The 19950-nt window shown below is 35.5% G+C and overlaps 1 protein-coding gene across 2 annotated transcripts in view; it reads left to right on the plus strand.

Annotated features, from left to right (window-relative positions):
- Positions 1-15585: 15585 nt before the first annotated feature.
- LOC124556724 overlaps positions 15586-19950 on the plus strand; it is a 70394-nt gene continuing 66029 nt past the window's right edge. The window contains exon 1 of one of the 2 annotated variants that reach the window (XM_047130720.1): positions 15586-15964. The gene's annotated coding sequence lies outside the window, so the exon portion shown is untranslated. The remainder of the gene's footprint in view (positions 15965-19950) is intronic. The other variant, XM_047130719.1, reaches the window with a different exon arrangement.

The following is a 19950-nucleotide window of genomic DNA, read 5'->3' on the forward strand; positions in this document are numbered from 1 at the left end:
TCCTCAAAGATTATAACTAAAAATGCAAAAAAAAACAGAGAAGTGAAGGTATTCGCACAATTTGTAAAAATAAATATGGAAATATGTTAAAAATTGTAAATGTTCATGAAGAAATTATTAACAAATTACATAAACCAATGGAAATAATTTTAAAATAAGGTATCTTGTTGCTCTTGGTTTAGATGATTTATGATAAGCTCATTTAGTTTAAATTGATTGTAGGAACTTAAAAGCAGTTTTAAAGATAAATAAAGAATATAAATATTTATTAACTGTAATTAATGTTCTTTCAAAATTTGCTTGGCCTATTCCAGTTAAAGATAAAATAGGTAAAAATGTTTCAGAAGTTTTTTAAAAAAAATTATGTTAAGAGTTCTGAGAAATCTCAAGCAGATAATGCAAAAGACTTTTGCAATAATTAGTTTCACAAACCCATAAAAACATAACATATTAACCACTCCTCAGCTTGTACAGAATTAAGGGCAACTCTTGTTGACAGATTTAACAGAATTTTGAAGGGAAAAAGGGGAGTAATTTGTTCTTTGAGATAATTATGAGTGGACTTGCTTCGTTACAAAATGGGTTGATGAATGTAATAATACAAACCATTCAACAATGAAGATAAAATCTAAAGATGTAGATAAATTTTATTTAAATCTGACTAAAATTGTACATGATGATCATAATCCCAAATTTAAAGTAGAAGATAAAGTCAAATAATCAAATTGAAAGGAAGTTTTGAAAAATGTTGTATTGAAAACTGGTCAACAGAAATTTGTGAAACAGCATATTCACTTAAATACAAATTGAAAGATATCAAAGGAATTTTTTGTGAACAAGACCTAAAAAACAAAATATCCAGATTTATATCTCATAGCAAAAGTTATAAGAGAGAAATGTAATAAAGTTCATGTTAAATGTTTAGGTTTTTCATAGTAAAATTTTGATGTTCAAACTTTCTCTTATTCTTTGGTATAAACTTACTGAATTATGATAACAACTAAGTGTTAATATTTATTCACAGTTTGGTTGTCTATCTCCCACATTCTTCAACTGTTTATGCAAAGTTCTTTTCTGTTGTAATGACATAGTACTAAAATCCACAGTTATCATAAAATAATCTTAAGATACCAAAAAGTGATCATAAATTTTGATTAATTGTTTGAGGTACAACATGCGGTAATATTCCATTTACTTCTTCATTTCTTTCATGTAACATTTCATTTACATTTGGTGTACATTCACCTTTTAATCTGATGATGTCATCATTTAAATTATTTATTGCATGTAATTGTTATTTCCTCGATTTTTATAGTTTATTTGATTTTTATATGAATCTGCTACTTTTTTGCTAATATTATATTTTCCATATTCATGAAACGATAGGAAAACTTCATGTGCAAACTGTTGTGGATTGGCAGGAGCCAACCCACGGAGTTTGGAGGAAGCCGAAAGGCACGCGTTTAAGCTCACGCAGGCTGGTGTGAGATATGGAACAGGACAAGGAATTTAGACTTCAGAAAAAATGTGGTACTTGGTGGAATACTTAACTTCAATCCATTAATGTTGAACGTAGCTCTTGTCTGTACATTATTTACAATATCAATAGCAGCTGATAATGGCGCCTTGCTAGGTCGTAGCAAATGACGTAGCTGAAGGCTATGCTAACTATCGTCTCGGCAAATGAGAACGTATTTTGTCAGTGAACCATCGCTAGCAAAGTCGGTTGTACAACTGGGGCGAGTGCTAGGAAGTCTCTCTAGACCTGCCGTGTGGCGGCGCTCGGTCTGCAATCACTGATAGTGGCGACACGCGGGTCCGACGTATACTAACGGACTGCGGCTGATTTAAAGGCTACCACCTAGCAAGTGTGGTGTCTGGCGGTGACACCACACAAACCATTTTCTGAACAGCATGACTTCTTCCCTTTTGATTATGAAATTAAAGTGTATAACAGTTCGGAAGTAGCACAGGTAAGCACAGAACTGAGTTGCCAAGTTCCACATGGAACGCACACATAATCTCATGTTTCATTCAACTCACTCACACATGCTAACTATTAAATTTCACTATGTGATGGTTTCAGTTTTTTTTAATGCTATTTAGACAATATAACGACAGTTTTCAGGAAACAACTTTCTGCCGACATTATCAAATTTTCGACATGCAAGAAAGCTTTTTGTTATTGAAGTTAGGTGTACACATTATCAGAATGAAATGTCAAGAAAACATGAACTTTTCATCTGTTTCAAACATTAGCTGTGTCGAAGATCTCTAACACGAGATACAGGACTGTAAATAATATGTCGCACAATCGTCTGCTTGGATACAGTAGCGATAGGCAAAAGACCTCTATATTTGTAAAGACCTGATACATTTCTGATATGCATCCTTATTTCCAACACAACAAAAAAATAAAATAATGCCTGTTTGGTATCTTAATTTGGGTAACATCTATTCTGAGAAACAAAAAAATACAAGAACAGCCAATGTAGTGCAGACATTATTTTGTATACTGTAATATGTATGCACAGATTGAATTCTAGAAATGTACTTTCTTTGAAATTAATATTTGATAATGCCACCTATAGTAAAATTTCAAAACATTGTGTGAATTAAATCTGTTATGCCAGTACTTACAAGTGCAAACTGTGCACTCCAGACATGTAGCTGAATCCGTTTGTGCTGCATCTGTATGTGGATAAGGGTAAAACTCCATTGATTTCACTCTCGTCCCTATTACAGACACTTGAAGTTTTGCTGTCACTATCGTCATTTATAGAGATAATCATCTCTTCCACTGAAGTTTCCAAAGCACCTTCATCCTGCATGCTCTTTCCATAATGGTATGTGTGTGTTTGACGGCTTTCTAACAGTCTTCAGAGGTAACATGAGTAATAGCTTCTTTAGTGCGTGCTTCTACTGCGGAGAGCGTAAATTTTTTATTGTTCCTGGCAATGTAACCTTTAATTTGGGCCCATATTAACTCTATAGTGTTGAAGTGGCAGTGATGTGGTGGCAGCCTGACGACTGTATGCCTATATTTTTTTCAAAGTTCGTCGATTTCATATTTTGGAAATTGCGGTTTATGGAAATTTGTTTTTTCAATAAGCTCGACCTTCTTAAGGTCATCAACTACATTTACATTATGATTCTCGAGCCAATTGATCATTTCCTCCTTTCGCTTTGCCATGGTAGGTGCTTTATCAACAACAACTGAATGATATGGAGCATTGTCTAAAACTATTGTTGACAGTTTATCTAGATTGGTATCAATGAACCACTTTGTGAATGTAATGTGATTCATATCTTCATGATAATCTCCTGTCTTTTTCGATTTATAGAGAAGGAGACAGTTTGGTACGAATCCTTGCGAGGTATCTGCATGCAGTAGAATCAATCTGCCCCCTTACCAGATGACATCTGCATTGTTCCTTTAATCATGTTGTCCATCCACCCATGATTAACTACATGAACAGAATTAAACCATGTTTCATCTAGCCAAACCACTTCAATAACATTAATGCTACATATTTGTCTTAAAAATCGGCATCGCAATGCAGCAGTATCCTCATTTACCATCAATAGCTTACAGCCGCAAAATTGTCCGTAGTGAAATCCTACGTTGTGCAAAACTGTGAATAATGTGTTCCACTGCCCTGAAAAAGTCATGATTCCTTAAGTGTCACCAATAACTCTGAGAGTGTGGGACGTTCCTTTCTGTGATAATAATCATAAACATGTCGATGAATTGCATCCTCCGCAAATGAATCTAAATTCGTAGCACACTTATCCTTTGAACGTTTCTTCCGGGGAGTACCAACTGTAGATGGTTCTCCAACTTCCTTTTCTGTCTCAAACAGTTCCTTCCCAATTTTTACTACATCGTTTTTGTTGATATTCAGGGCTGCTGCCATTCTATCTACTACCTTGATAATGGAGAGTACTGGGCCACCATTAAGCTTTTCACTCTCAAAGTAAGCTCTTAACGAACAAACCATTTCTCTACACTGTCCTCGTAAAGCAATCCCCTGTCCACGAGAGCGACGTCGAATTTTTCCACTTCTAACTTTTGGTGTACTTCGTTCTGACATGTTAAATAAGATACAACAAATTACTGCCAAAGAAACAATATGATAACTCCTAAACTGCAATGAAACAAACACAGCATGCATCGATCGCACAGACTCACTCACTGCAAATCGCGGCACAAGTGGAAGTGTTGTGTACTGAGATTTGGCAACTCAGCCCGCTGGGCTGCAGCTACAGCCATCACAGGATTGGCTGAATCCAAGCCGTGCCTCCCGCACGGCCTTCTCCCTACCACTTTGGTCGCAGCTGTCAATACTAAAGTAATTTTTAATAGACTATAGATTCAATAGATTGTTTAATATAATACAATCGTAATCATCATATTTTTTTCTAATAGCTTGTTTAGTATCTTTAGATTCCAAAATTTTAGTAAGATCTTTGACTTTAAGTTATTTTTAGCTTTGAATTATATATTTCATCTGAACGGTGAAGAAATGAGTATTGTCTATGTTTATTACAAAAATTACATTTAAATTAATTTGTACTTAAACTTAATGTGTAGGTTCTTAGAAAATAGTTATTGATGGATTCTCTATACGCTTTTTTCTCTTAGATTCGTATCCTTTAGTTTCACAGAGCTGTAATAAATTATTTCTTCTGACATTAACTTTATCATCTATTACACTGTACACAGAAAAAAATTGTTTCGAGTTCTTCTCTGTTCATATTATCTAGTACAGGTGATTCTCGTTTTTGGTGTTTCCTCGATTAAAATCTGATCAAATTCTCTAGTAGACTCATTCAAAATTTCATAATACATATTTTTCTCTTGTCATTTACTTCATCAAAAGTATTGCTAGATTGATCACATGAATAATTTTTAAATGACAATTATCATTTTTAAAGAATTTTAATACATTTAACATAGCTGTTGATTCTGATTTTTGTGGCTTTGATACCTTCCATTTATATAATACTTCTGTTAATTATATTTTGAATATACTAAATGAAATACTGCTGTTTATTTGGTTCTTGCAGTGATAAAATTTGTCTATGGGTGATGTATATGTTCTCACTATGAGCCATCACCTGCACATTTCATACCTCCATTGAACTCTAGCATAACAAAGAGATTCAGGTAAATGAAACTATGTTATGTCTAAAATATTTTATCATTTTTAGGTCTTCCACTGTTATTAGTATATAGTCTTCCAGAAAGATGTTTTTAGCAATATACCACTAGTCTTAAAATAATTAGCCTTAGCATAATTTTTGATGTAGCAATATAAATAATTTGATTATTATTCACCTCTACTACATCAGGTATTATATTTTAAGGTTTTAAATGCTCATTGTCTTTTTCTTGTAGTTATTCATCTTTTGCTTCTATTACATTGTCTTCGATTCTTAGTTTATTTTCAAATTCGATTGTTGATATTTATAGTCTAATGTATATTTTATAAAGTCTACTAATATTTTTTTCAATAGTCATAGGATAATTTCGTACCTAAAGTGTTTTGTATTAAAAGTCATTACCGATTCTGTAAAGCTATCAAATTTTAATGCAATCCATCTCTTTTGTTTAAGATTATTTTGTTTTAAGGCTTTGACCTGATTTTGGATGTATTAATATGCTAAAGCAAGCGGTTCCTTATCTTCTATTTCAGTGAATGGAATATCATTTCCTTTGAGAAATTTAAATACTCCAGCATGAAATTTTCACTCTGCAGCATAGTGTAAAACGATAAAATATTCTTAGTTAACAATAGATTTTGTTTCAAACAAAAGAAACCAAATAATTTTTAATTGACAATTATCATTTTTAAAGAATTTTAATACATTTAACATAGCTGTTGATTCTGATTTTTTGTGGCTTTGATACCTTCCATTTATATAATACTTCTCTTAATTATATTTTGAATATACTAAATTAAATTCTGCTGCTTATTTGGTTCATGCAATGATAAAATTTGTCTATGAGTGATGTATATGTTCTCACTATGAGCCATCACCTGCACATTTCATACCTCCATTGAACTCTAGCATAACAAAGAGATGCAGGTAAATGAAACTAATATATAGTTAGAAAAATTAAATGACTTTAAATTACCTGAGGCTAGAGCATAATGATCTGTCTTGGTTTATATGTAGCTTGGATACACTCCATTTACACACACTTTCTCTCTCTCTCTCTCTCTCTCACACACACACACACACACACACACACATATATATATATATATATATATATATATATATATATTCCTTTGTACATATACTTCCTTTATATATGTATATACACAAAGGAAGAAAACAAATATTTCATTGGCCAGATGGACAGTTCATAATGTTGTGTGGGAAAAAAAGGCATGTGAGAGGTTTGAACATATATATATATATATATATATATATATATATATATATATGTAAGGTTCTTATTTTGATATAAATTTTTATATTAAATAGATGTAACTAAAAATTGTAAAACTTGTTATTTGGACTAGCCATTACATAACCATAATTGCCAGAAATATATGAAAGAAGGTCATAGCACAATATGTAGAAAATATTTAAATGGATATCAAAACATACAATATTATAAATGAATTCTTTGTGTTTCTGGGAAATATGTTTTTAAATATTATTACAAGGAGTATTTAAGAACGACTTTCCAGTGATCAGAATTCTAAACTGAATTAATGACGGTAAACAACCAACAGTGTGTACAAAATGTGTCAACTGTCAAGAAATTAAAGATTTAGATTGTTACTATCCAAAGTATCTCATGTAAAGACGAACATACGAGTAAATCTAAGAAATGGATCCCAGAACATATCAAAACTACCAAATGTGTAACTTATAATTTTATTTTCAGATTTTTTAAAAATTTTTTTTGCATTCCATGCTGTTTTGCTCCAGTTACAAAATATCCAGCTAAATGAAAAAACTTTCACTGGAACATAAATAATTTTCATGTCCTTTTTCTCAAAATTTAATATATTCTGTATATCGTTTACACATTATTTTGATAATTAATTAATATATATCCATTTTCAAATGTCCTAATTTTTTGTGAAAATGCTATCTAATTTTTCATTCTTTGATAACATAATGATGCTTTTGTAATTTATATCCTCTTAAATTTTGCGTCACCAGTTGTAACAATTTTTGTGATTCCATGATATTTATTATATGACAGTTTTAATTATCATAAAAAAATTGGTGCACATATGAATGTACATGAAGTCACTCCCAAGGAAATGATGAGAACAGTAGTTTGTCACATAAGCTGCAACAAATGAATGCACTAGTTTCACAGTTTTCTCTGTGTTCTGTCAAAGCATATGTTTGTATTGTTTTTGAGCTTGCTTTCGGTTTGGAAGTTTTGACTCTGGAATTCCTGTGTTGTAACAGAGTTCACACTAGTTTATTTGTTGTTTTCATTTCTGTTAGACATCTATGTGGTATCTCACCTGCTCTCACTGTTCATCACATTTACTTGTGACAAAGATGTATTCTTACAACATTCATATTCTATAACTAATGTATAGTATGACAACTGTCAAGACTAAAGAAAGAGAACAAATATTTCATTGGCCAGATGGACAGTACATAATGTTGTGTGGAAAAAAAAGGCATGTGAGAGGTTTGAACATGGTTTGCCCACTTCGTGGCCCAGTACTGTGACCACAAAACCTTGGCACCATTGCTCTTGTAGGCTGCACAATGTTGCACTTGTTGTGCTTCGACTGTTCACTCTTTCCACTTCACTTTTTTTCACAGTTCAGTAAACCTTCCTGTTTTCATGCTTCATCTGTGTTCAGTTTTTGATTGGCTGTCCACTGGGTCGTCTTACCTATAAAACAGAGGGAGGACAATAGAGAGTTTCCCTTGTGAGTGATTCCACCAAACTCTCGTAATATTCTCTTTTCATACTGATGATGTAATCTTAACAGTCATCTCATTTATATGAGATCCAGATCGTAAACTTAATTTTTTGACTACAGAAATGTAATTCCATGCTTAAATTTCGACTGGTTTTGTATTTCGGTTTTATATAATTCCAATCCCAAAGAAAGCAGGTGTTGACAGATGTGAAAAGTACCGAACTATCAGTTTAATAAGTCACAGCTGCAAAATACTAACACGAATTCTTTACAGACGAATGGAAAAACTAGTAGAAGCCAACCTCGGGAAAGATCAGTTTGGAATCCATAGAAACACTGGAACACGTGAGGCAATACTGACCTTACGACTTATCTTAGAAGAAAGATTAAGGAAAGGCAAACCTACGTTTCTAGCATTTGTAGACTTAGAGAAAGCTTTTGGCGATGTTGACTGGAAACTCTCTTTCAAATTATGAAGGTGGCACGGGTAAAATACAGGGAGCGAAAGGCTACTTACAATTTGTACAGAAACCAGATGATAGTTATAAGAGTTGAGGGACATGAAAGGGAAGCAATGGTTGGGAAGGGAGTAAGACAGGGTTGTAGCCTCTCCCCGATGTTGTTCAATCTGTATATTGAGCAAGCAGTAAAGGAAACAAAAGAAAAATTCGGAGTAGGTATTAAAATTCATGGAGAAGAAATAAAAACTTTGAGGTTCGCAGATGACATTGTAATTCTGTCAGAGACAGCAAAGGACTTGGAAGAGCAGTTGAATGGAATGGACAGTGTCTTGAAAGGAGGATATAAGATGAACATCAACAAAAGCAAAACATGTATAATGGAATGTAGTCTAATTAAGTCGGGTGATGCTGAGGGAATTAGATTAGGAAATGAGACACTTAAAGTAGTAAAGGAGTTTTGCTATTTGGGAAGCAAAATAACTGATGATGGTCGAAGTAGAGAGGATATAAAATGTAGACTGGCAATGGCAAGGAAAGCGTTTCTGAAGAAGAGAAATTTGTTAACACCAAGTATAGATTTAAGTGTCAGGAAGTCATTTCTGAAAGTATTTGTATGGAGTGTAGCCATGTATGGAAGTGAAACATGGACGATAAATAGTTTGGACAAGAAGAGAATAGAAGCTTTTGAAATGTGGTGCTACAGAAGAATGCTGAAGATTAGATGGGTAGATCACATAACTAATGAGGAAGTATTGAATAGGATTGGGGAGAAGAGAAGTTTGTGGCACAACTTGACCAGAAGAAGGGATCGGTTGGTAGGACATGTTCTGAGGCATCAAGGGATCACCAATTTAGTATTGGAGGGCAGCGTGGAGGGTAAAAATCGTAGAGGGAGACCAAGAGATGAATACACTAAGCAGATTCAGAAGGATGTAGGCTGCAGCGGGTATTGGGAGATGAAAAAGCTTGCACAGGATAGAGTAGCATGGAGAGCTGCATCAAACCAGTCTCAGGACTGAAGACCACAACAACAACATTTTATGTTGTGAACTGTCTGCATTAAGTAAAGAACTAAACGAAGCACTGTCATGTTCCCTTCTTGGTGGCATACTTGTCTTGTGATCAAAGGCATTGGTAGTTGCTGGATCAAATCTCGTTGAACTATGGTTGTCCATCAGTTCAGCTTTTTCTTTTTTCTCTGGAAATAGCCAGAATTGAATTAAGTAACAGAATGCTAAGGAAACCCTTGCATAGAGCGAACTGAACATCAGCCTATTTTATTTTTGTTTTTAATTGTCAGCATTCCTTGTAATGCAATAAATACCATTCATTATTAATTGTTATTGTTACTGTTACAACTGTTTTTCGTTCACTCGAAATATCTTTCCTATCCCTACTTGCTACTGATACACATGACCAGTGAATCTGAAAGACTGGAATGTTGGATGTTTTGCCAGGCAGAATACGTGATGTTAGAAAGTCTTGCAGCTCCCCTTTGAGCACCCATATATGATGAATGTGACAAACATTTCGCTAATTAGCTGTCCTTAACACAGCTGGAAAATGGCAGCATCGCTGCTAATATTTGGCAACCTGATGACAGGGCACTTACTCCCCAATGTGGTGCTGAACCTTTCTGGTAACTTCACTTGGAATGCTCTTTTCATTTAGATGATGTCTACTATGTAATCTTCATGTATGACAGAAATTTTAATTTTTTTACTCTAGGAATGCCATACTTCACATTAGTAACAAGTGTTTTTATCCTAAGCGTTGTGTTATGAAGATCGGCGGCAAATATTGAGATGAGACAGCCCTGATTGCAGCAGTGTCTTGTTATCTCAATTTTTCCACACCTCTCTCATGATGGGAGGGCGATGTGAGTTCTTAGTTCTAATTGCGTCACAGAGCAGTGCACTCTAGGTTATTATTTTTCCTTTTATTTAATGCACTTACAAATTGGTAGAAGTAATTCTTCAACAAACTCTGAACAAAAGCTTCACACAGTAAGTCTTCTCATAAGTTCGACATAGTAAACTGTCTCAATGGTCATAGACATTTGTTTTGTGAATACTAATCTTCTTCACAATAGCAATGTCTCTGAAGAACTTCCACTCGACCGTCTAGCATATGAATTTGCGTTTTTTTGTCACGTAGCACCAAAATGTGAGGAGAATAGTTATGAGGTGAATATATGCAGTTCCTCTGTACTGAATCTGTAAAAGAGCATTTATGCACCCATGAACATGTTTGCTGACAGCGATGCTGGCAACTCCATTCCACTTTGTGTAGCTTCAAAAATGGACAATTTTCTTGGTTTAAATCTCATTGAATAGCTTAAATTTTTCTATAAATCAATATATGGACCTCAGAATGTGTAGTGTACCAGCTTTGCGATGGATCATGCACTGCAAGATATTCACACAGATTATTGCATACATTTACAATAAGAAATCAAACCACGACAATAAAACTCCACAGTTACTGACTGTGGCTTCACGAAAACATATGACTTTCCGACAAAAAGTTGCATTAAGAATCGCCTGTAATAGGTAAAGAAACGAGGTCTAAAGCATTAAGAACAACATTAACCAATGTAGTAACGTAAAACATTGGGTCATACGCTATAAAATTAACTTTGAGGTGTACTCATGTCTTGCATAATAGTCTAATACACTACTACTAACAAAAAAAAACACGTTGTCTGCTTCCCTTGCTATCGAGCTTCAAATGCTAAGAAATTTTTTTGTGAAGCGTCACTCGGCAAAATAATGCATTTTATACTCTCCAAAGCAATGAGCGGTTGCTGACAGTATCGACAAAGTGCAAGGGAGTGGAGCGCCGCCTTGGCAGCAGCTGGCGTGCGCCAACAAATGGGCTGCAGAAAACCTTGGTGCATGCAGCTTTCAGAGGTAAACAGTCTCCCAAGAAATCTTTAACAAAAGTGTTATGGGATGTAACTGTTATTACCATGTGTCACAAAGTAGAATACACTGTAGCTGTGCTACTATTACACTAAATACTTCAACATACACATGAAAAGCGCTATAAAAATTAAGGCAACAATTGGTTTTGATCGCGAGACGTTGCGTTTAGGTTATGCGCTATTTACTACTTTACCGAAGGCGTAGACGCAGAAAAGCAACTCGAACTGAAGAATTCCTCAAGGAACTGCCGAAGCTTAAGGCGGGTCCTCACTGAGCGCGCTGCGCCGCGCCGCGCTGCGCTAAACGGCCTTGGGCGGCTCCGCGCGCTCAGTGTGGACGGCGAACCACGCTGCGCCGCGTCGTGCCGCGCAGTTTTCCGGCTGTTGTCAGTACATCAAAGGAAGTGGCGCGTTTGCTCGCGCTCAGTTTAGACGGGGCTTCGGCTCGCCCCATCTTCAGATCATGCGCGCGCTCCAACTGGAACGGCGCACTCCCCTCTGTTACAGCTGTGTGCGGGATGCAACAGCGCGGCGCAGCACGGCGCGGCGCTGCGCGCTCAGTGTGGACCAGCCTTTACAGTGTTGCAAGATTGTGGAGATGTGGGACTTAGCCCATTATCTGTGTAGACAGTTAATTTGTCCCATGCCGCGATCGGTGCGAACTTAGACTGTATGGCGGCCTGCTGTCAGTCAAGTTTTGTGTCAAAGAGTATACATGTCCAGATAATTCTTCAACTCAATCAGAGCAGTTCAGCTCAACAAATTAAGATGATGTGTAATGCCTGGTGGCTGAACACATTGAACAAAGTTGTTTCATGTTGGTATGTATTGTATTATGGAAGTTTAACTGTTAATTATACCTTTTTATATTTCACCTCTTATATGCAATTTTCTGTTTTTAGATATGAATATGGCTCATCAGTGAGCTGAAACAAGTTGTAAATAAAGATATTGTTGTGATCATCACCACCTAGGGTTTTTAATCCATACTTTTTAACATACCAGATCGTTTGTTTCCCTATGTGACACTGTCAAATTACAACTTCTGCATCTCTTGATGACTCTCTACCTGAGATAATAAAAAAACCCTCAATCCATCCACAAATTTCGCTGATGCCCCATAAGATCATACTTTTGATAATAAGCATAGATGTGGTTCTGAGTCAAATAAGTTTTGTAAAATCAAGAAATACTGCATCTACCTGACTGCCTAGATCCAAAGCTTCAGCAAGTCATATGAGAAAAGTGAGATTTGAGTTTCACATGGTCAATGCTTTTGAAATCCATGCTGCTTGCCATGGATTAGGTCATTCTGTTCGAAACACCTCATTGTCCTTGATCTCAGAATATGTTCTAAGATTCTACAACAAGTCGATGTCAAGAAAATTGTACAGTAGTTTGTGATCACTTCTATCACCCTTCTTGTAAATGTGTGACCTGTGCTTTCTTCCAACTACTGGACATGGTTTCTGGTTTTAGGGATCTACGATAGATTATAGTTAAAAGAGCGGCTGATTCAGCCACAAATTCAGTATAGAATCTGAATGAATTTCATCATACTCTGGAGCTTTGTGCTTTGTTCAGTTTTGACGATTACAGCTTCTTCTCAATGCCACTGACACTAATATCTACTTCCATCAACTTTTCCGTGATATGAGAATTAAATTAGAGAAGCTCTCCTGTGTATTCCTGTATAATGGAACATTTGAAAACGACATTATAAATTTTTGATTTTGGTTTGCTACTCTCACATTCACTTCCTGTCTCATCTATGAGATAGTGAACTCAACGAGTGAAGCCTGCTCATTATCTTTTAATCCCTTATGAACTGAAGCAATTAGTACACAAAACGAGATTTCTATTAACGCAACAGAAAAAACGTCGTGCAAATTACTAATTTCCTAAAACTTTCTGAGATTGTAGTTGCTAAAAAAAACTCGAAAATAGCCTTAATTTATCATAAACATAGATAATGTACATTGCTCTTGGGAGAAAGGTAAATGTATCACAATATTTTTGTTACAATATATGCTATAGTAACTAAAGACCAAACGTCATGATATCACATAACACATCATCTTTACATGATGCACCAAAGATGAGGCCCAATATCATACATTTCAGATGATCCAAAATGTTGTTTAGCGAAAACTGCATCATCAATTGATGTTCTTATTTGTAGACAGTGTAACCTTTCTCACTGTGCTGTTATTGTACAGCTTGAATCATTTTTCGCTCTCAGATACCTTGGTGCTCTCGTGGAAGAGCAATCAATGGAAAAAATATCCAAATTACATGGAACATTTGTAGCGTGTCACTAAAACAAAGAAAAATAATTAATTAAAGATTTAAGGTAGGTTCACAGTGGATGACCGAGCGAGGTGGCGCAGTGGTTAGCACACTGGACTCGCATTCGGGAGAACAACAGTTTGATCTCGCGTCCAGCCATCCTGATTTAGGTTTTCTGTGATTTCCCTAAATCGCTCCAGGTAAATGCCATGATGGTTCCTCTAAAAGGGCACGGCCGACTTACTCCCCCATCCTTCCCAAATCCGATGAGACCGATGACCTCGCTGTTTGGTCTTTTCCCCCAAACAACCCAACCCAACCCAACAGTTGATGAAAAGGGACAGAACGTAACGTCAAAACATTCCCGAAAGCATTTCAAATGACGGCGTTCACACAGGCCATCAAAGGAAGAGAACAGAACAGGACTGGACGGAACAGGAGGTCGTGGTTTCTAGGGAAGAATGTTTCAACGTTGACACTGGTGTCGTTAATGGTGTCGTCCTCTCTTAATGTCAAACGTTAACCCAACATCACCGTGTTCACTTATATTATAGTCGTGGATATTGTGCTTTAACATCCTTAGTCTTTATTTTTTTATTATTTTTCTCTGTTTTTGTGCAAATGTTCCATGATGACTTGCATATTTTTTCCATTCAGTGTTCTTCTGCTGATGAGCTCAGATATCTGAAAGAAAAAATGATTCGGTTTTAACAACAACTGAACAGAACTGATGGCTACACTGTGTGTGAATAAGAACATAAATTGTTTATGCAATTTTCATTAACTCTCGCAATACCAAGGATGGGGGGGGGGCTGTACTTTATTCCCAGCATTTGAAAATATTGTAATCTAGTTAGTTACTTTATATTTCAAAACTTTGAAACAAATATTATTTATTCTCTTAATGAACTCTGCTACTGGACTCAACAAATGGTTTAAACTTTTCACTTAAACTTAACCCAAAAATACTAGTAATTCTCACTTTCGCCAGTGGTTGTCATATTCAATAATTTCAGGTTCAGGACCTTATTTACACATTAGTATCTCTTTAAAAATTATGTTGTAGTAAAGGTCAACAACAATTTGGGAAATTTGCATTTTAAATTTTTAAAAATTCTGTAGGGCTGCCATAAAGTGATCACCCCGCTCCCCTGGTAGTACATGTTACTGAAAGCTTGTTGATGTTGTTAAGTAGGTGCTAAAAGATATTTTCATACTTTGGACCCTAGTAATACATCATTATCTCTTTAAAAAGGATGTTATGAATATAAGTTAATAATGGTTGACGAAATTCTCTTTATTTTTCGAGGGGACATAAATTACCCACCCCCTGGTAGTGCAGGTTATGGGAATGCATTGCTAGGGTTAAATAACTTCCTCTCAAGTAAAGCAATCAGCTCTATTGAAAGAGAGAACTACAGTTGTTTCTGACATTATTTGCTACATGGGAAAAAACAATGGATAAGTCAAAAAGACGATATGCATTCACTTAGAAATATTGTTTGATTTGTTTCTGTGTATATATTATCACCACAAATGAATCTCAATGTTTTGAAATGTTGTTTCACTTCTCAGCAGTTCATCATACTAAATTGATAAAGAACTTCCATTATGAAGTTTGCTTTGGGAATTTAAAATTAAGAAACATTGTTATTGCTAGTATTATACTATGTTCTGATTTTTATATCACAAGTGGTATCTCTTAATCAAACTTTCACCGTTCGGTTCTGGGTCAAGCGATAATGTGAACACAACATTTGACGGTGGCGTTACCTGATATTCAGTTGAAGTTTCGTTGATATCTTGTATGAATCTGCCTTACGAAGACCGAAAGGTATGAAATCGTCTATTACAATATGAGTGAGCGAGGCGAAAATGGGTTAAGTTCATATCCAAGCAGACGACCATATCCTTTCTTCCTCATTGTCGACATCTAACCTTGTTTCTTTAACAACCTTGATCTTGACGTCCGGCACCGTTCCCTCGAGGGCCTGTGTGAATGTCGCTTTTCAAATGCTTTGTAGAATGTTGTGACGTTCAATTCCGGTGTGCATTCGTAGTCGAATGATGCAAGTTCAGTCTCGCAAGACATGTGGACTATCTTCCAATACAAATTCGTGGCGAGATGTTCAAATGTCCTGTTTTTGAAGTGTGGAGGTGTGCCGTGTGGACTTAGTGGGAATATGATAGCGAACGCTATAGATCAGCTTGTATTGTGAAAATGAGAGGACACAGCTGAGGTGCAAAATTCATGCATCTACAAGCCGCGGCGACTAAATAATGCCATTACGTTGTTGCTAATATGTCAGTTCGTATTCAATATGATTTCGGCTTGCCAGTGCACAAGTGTAGCAGAATAAAACGAGCAGGTACACGAGAGTCTCATAAGCGTTTCACGCACTGGAGAAAAAATAATGTTCGATAACATGATGCCCATTGGTAGTTAGCGTGAAACATATGTACTAAAAATTATTTCACTTTTACCCAGTGTATTTCAGTTCATGTTTAATATATTCTGCGTAAACGATTTGTGTTTCATTTAAAAGTTCCCCGTTCCCCACCAAGTGCCATAGAAAAACGGTATCCCGATTTTTTGTTTTTGTTAGTGATAATGTTTTGTTTGGTGTGTCAGCCAATAAATGAGAACAGTTGATAATTGTTGTCGCGTGTTTTTTCAAAGGTTGTGTAAAACAAGCCATTTGCATCGTTGTGCAGATTAGGATGTGAAGGTTCAAGAAAAGCAATATTACCGGTAACATTCCCAAATTATTGCCGTTTGTTGCAGGTCGATAGGAAATAGAGCTAAATTGAACGTTAAAAAGTTGAGGGATCCCACCTTCCTTTAGCTACTGTTTGCCATTTCATAAATGTAGGTTGTGGTATAAAGCCCATACTGTTTATTTTCTGGAAACAACTTACACTTGTATGCACTGTCAGTGTTTAAATTTAGTGATACACGCCCTTCCCAAGAAACAAATTTATTTTTGAACTACAAATTTCCAGTACAGCCTTTGTTGTTTGAGCTTCGTAGCACCAGAACATAGTTAGATAAATTATTTCTCATGTAGGAATATTATGGAGGGTGATCACTTTTTTTGAGAGATTGTTCAGGTTGCTTACCATTCTACTGAATATGGAATTATGGCCTCTAGGCAATAAGAATATTCCCAGAAATCCATATTTCTTACTCCTCCACAGCAAAAGTGGCACAAGTTATAGTTGTGAATGTGGTTACTTTGATGTGGTACAATACTTTGTTGAATTTAATCAACACACCTGCAAGCGAAGTTTTGATTGTGTTGACGCAGGAAGCCTGAGGTTGGAAAGTGACTGTTGGGTTGAAAGGTTGCAAAGCCAATGAGTGTGAATGTGAAATAAAGTTTGTGGTAAGAGGCTGAAATGTAGCTGTGTCTGATGACTGTTTTCATCCCATGTTTAATACACATTTCTATATCTAGCTAAGTTTTTTCATTTATAAAAACTAAAATTGAACTGTAAATTCAGAAAACCTGTATTAGAGAGTAATGTCTTCGTTTTTGATATATATTATGTATGTCATACATAAATTATGAACAATGAATAGGGGAAGGGGGGCATGGTGTAAATTTTACAAGCATTTCAGAAAAGAATTTGTATTGTTCAACAAACTGGAATGTGGAGATGGAAGCAGCAGTGTGACATGTTTTTCTTTGCAAAAAGCATTTGATGCTTATCCGCTCACTTTGTCATGTGAGTTGTTACTAGAAGCCTGTTCAGATGTGCAATTTAACTGAAGATTTGAAGCAGGGTGATGGAGCAGTTAAATTACTGGCCTTGGATGTTCGTCTAGAATGACAAATTGCACATACATTTTTTTAAGCCCCCTTCCTTTATACCTTCTCTGACCATTTTGATATAGAGTTTATGTAGTTTCTGTAAATCAGTTCAAGCAAATGCTAAGATGAATCTTCAAAGGCTTGCAGCTGGATCCTTCCTTGAACACCATGAGCTAACACTCAACATCTAATAATCTTGAGGCAAGCAGTTTTTTAGTATGCAACCTTTCATTTTCACAAGGGATTTTTGTTAGCTAAATCCCAGTTTGTAGATAGGCTTGGGAAATTGCCACTGGAAAACAACATAACATTGGGTTTATCTTGAGAAAGCAACAGCAGAAATTATCACTGTAATATTACATTTAAGCTATAGCATTCTTCTATGGGGTAATTATCCAGGGACCAGGAAAATTTTTATTTGGCAGAAAAAAAGCCATCAGGATTATCTCCAGGGTTACAAAAAATACCAAAACATATAGGCCTTATTTCAAAAATTTACAGATAATGAAAATCACATCTCTCTTTATGTACAGCTGCCTTTTGTACATTAAAGTAAACGTTAGACATGACGTATATAATCATAATGCTAATCAAGCATTAAAGGTAGAAATACCTACACCTCAACTTAAAAAACACAAGGCAGTTGCAAAGGCATAGGATTAAAGCAAACACACATTACGGGCGCAGGAACATGCTGGCGCTCATATCTCTAAAAAAAAAAATAAGACCTAAAAATGGTTGAAAGACAGGGCTTCCTACACTCTTAAAGAATCTTAAAGTTCTTCAAAAGTAGACATAATTTACTAAATAACTTGTAATACTGTTTGTTGCTACCTTCTTTATTTTCTTTTCTCTCTCCTGTGGGATCGTGTATCAGATCTATAACAAACATGCAATTAATTAAATAATGTTCAGCTCTCATTTTACATTTAACCACCTTGGGAATTTTTGTGTATGTCCTCTATTCTTTTATTATGTGAAACTTAGTAAGTAACTTATGTGTTTAGTTCCGCATTTAACTATTAAACATGTGGAGAAATCTCTTGTGTATCACACATGTTGTATCATGTATGTTCTTTTATTGTGTACTTTCATTGTATGTTGTACCAGCACCATGGTGTGTCTTTAACATGTCAATCATACTTTATAATACCTCTTGTACATTACTCATGACAGTATTGTTTGTGTGCCAATGCTTAAAGATGAATGTATAAGTAAACAAACAAACATGTAGTGCACAAAATACACAAACAACATATATCCAGACACATGTAAAAAATAAAAAAATCATCTGTACCAAACCAATAAAACATGACGTCGCACTTCAAAGAGTATACCATTGACATGCATTGGGCACTGATTTCAAGTTTTTCTGTTTGTAAAAATGCCTCCTAACTTAGCCTAAAGTAATTTACTACATTTCACGGTGCAAAGAGGGGGGAGGGGGGGACAACAAATGAGTCTGGATCTATACGATTACCTTGACAAATTATTGCCTTTAATATCTGCATGTACATATTGCAAATGTCTGCAGATAGTGATATGTAGTAAGGTGTAGTCTCTTTCAAGAAAAGTTTATGTACTAGGGTGGTTTGTTAAGCCTGGTAAATTTCACTGAAACAACAGAATGTTTTTGTTGTGCTTTCATGGTTGGTAAGCTTGATTATTGCAAGGATCATGTCAAGTGTTTCAGCAGTGTATGGTTCATTGTTGAATGCTGTCCAAATTGGTCAATGAGTTGACTGCAATTGAAGATAAAGAAAACAGTTTTGTGCTGTTACTAAACATTTTTATTTTAAGAGTTGGACTGCTGCACAAATCTAAACAGAATTGGATGAAGTTCATGCAAACAATGCACCATCATTGAAGACTGTTTACTTTGGGATTAATTACTTTAATCTTGGTCAAACAAGCACCAAAGGTGAAGCTGCTCTGCCCATCCAACTGAAGTCATCACAAAGGAAACCAGTGACAAAATCAATGATACAGTAGTGCAAGGTCACCAAATAAAACTTCATGAGAAGAAATTTTCATCAAATGAAGAAGTGATAGTTGCAGTTGATGGGTGTTTTGCAGAGTTTGACAGAACCTACTTTTCCAATGGGGTGGAAAAGCTGCAGGATCACTGGACAAGAGTATATCCATCAAAGGAGACTGTAGAGAAGTAAGGTGAATTGTTTACAAAACAAACATTTTTTTACCAGACTTATCGAACCACCCTTGTATTCTACAAAGGATGCGGCAAATTAGTTGGTGCAGGTACTGGCAAATTATTGTAGGTCTAAGTGTATTACAATTGATGTATCACACATAAAAGGGGGAAATCTTGTTTCTCTTTTAAACAACGGTGTGAATCTCATGCTTTGCATGGAAACTGTTTGACAAGAGTTCATTATAAGCTTCATCTTTGAACAAATAGTGGTTTAATATTTTTGTGTGGCTCATGGTTGAATATTGAATCATTTGTTTAGGACGCTTATTTGCTGAAGCTTGAAAAGAGGTATGAAACATTTAATTGGCTGTGTATTTTTCTGGTTTTA

This window comes from Schistocerca americana, chromosome X (assembly GCF_021461395.2).
Source record: "Schistocerca americana isolate TAMUIC-IGC-003095 chromosome X, iqSchAmer2.1, whole genome shotgun sequence".
In the NCBI taxonomy this organism is placed as follows: domain Eukaryota; kingdom Metazoa; phylum Arthropoda; class Insecta; order Orthoptera; family Acrididae; genus Schistocerca; species Schistocerca americana.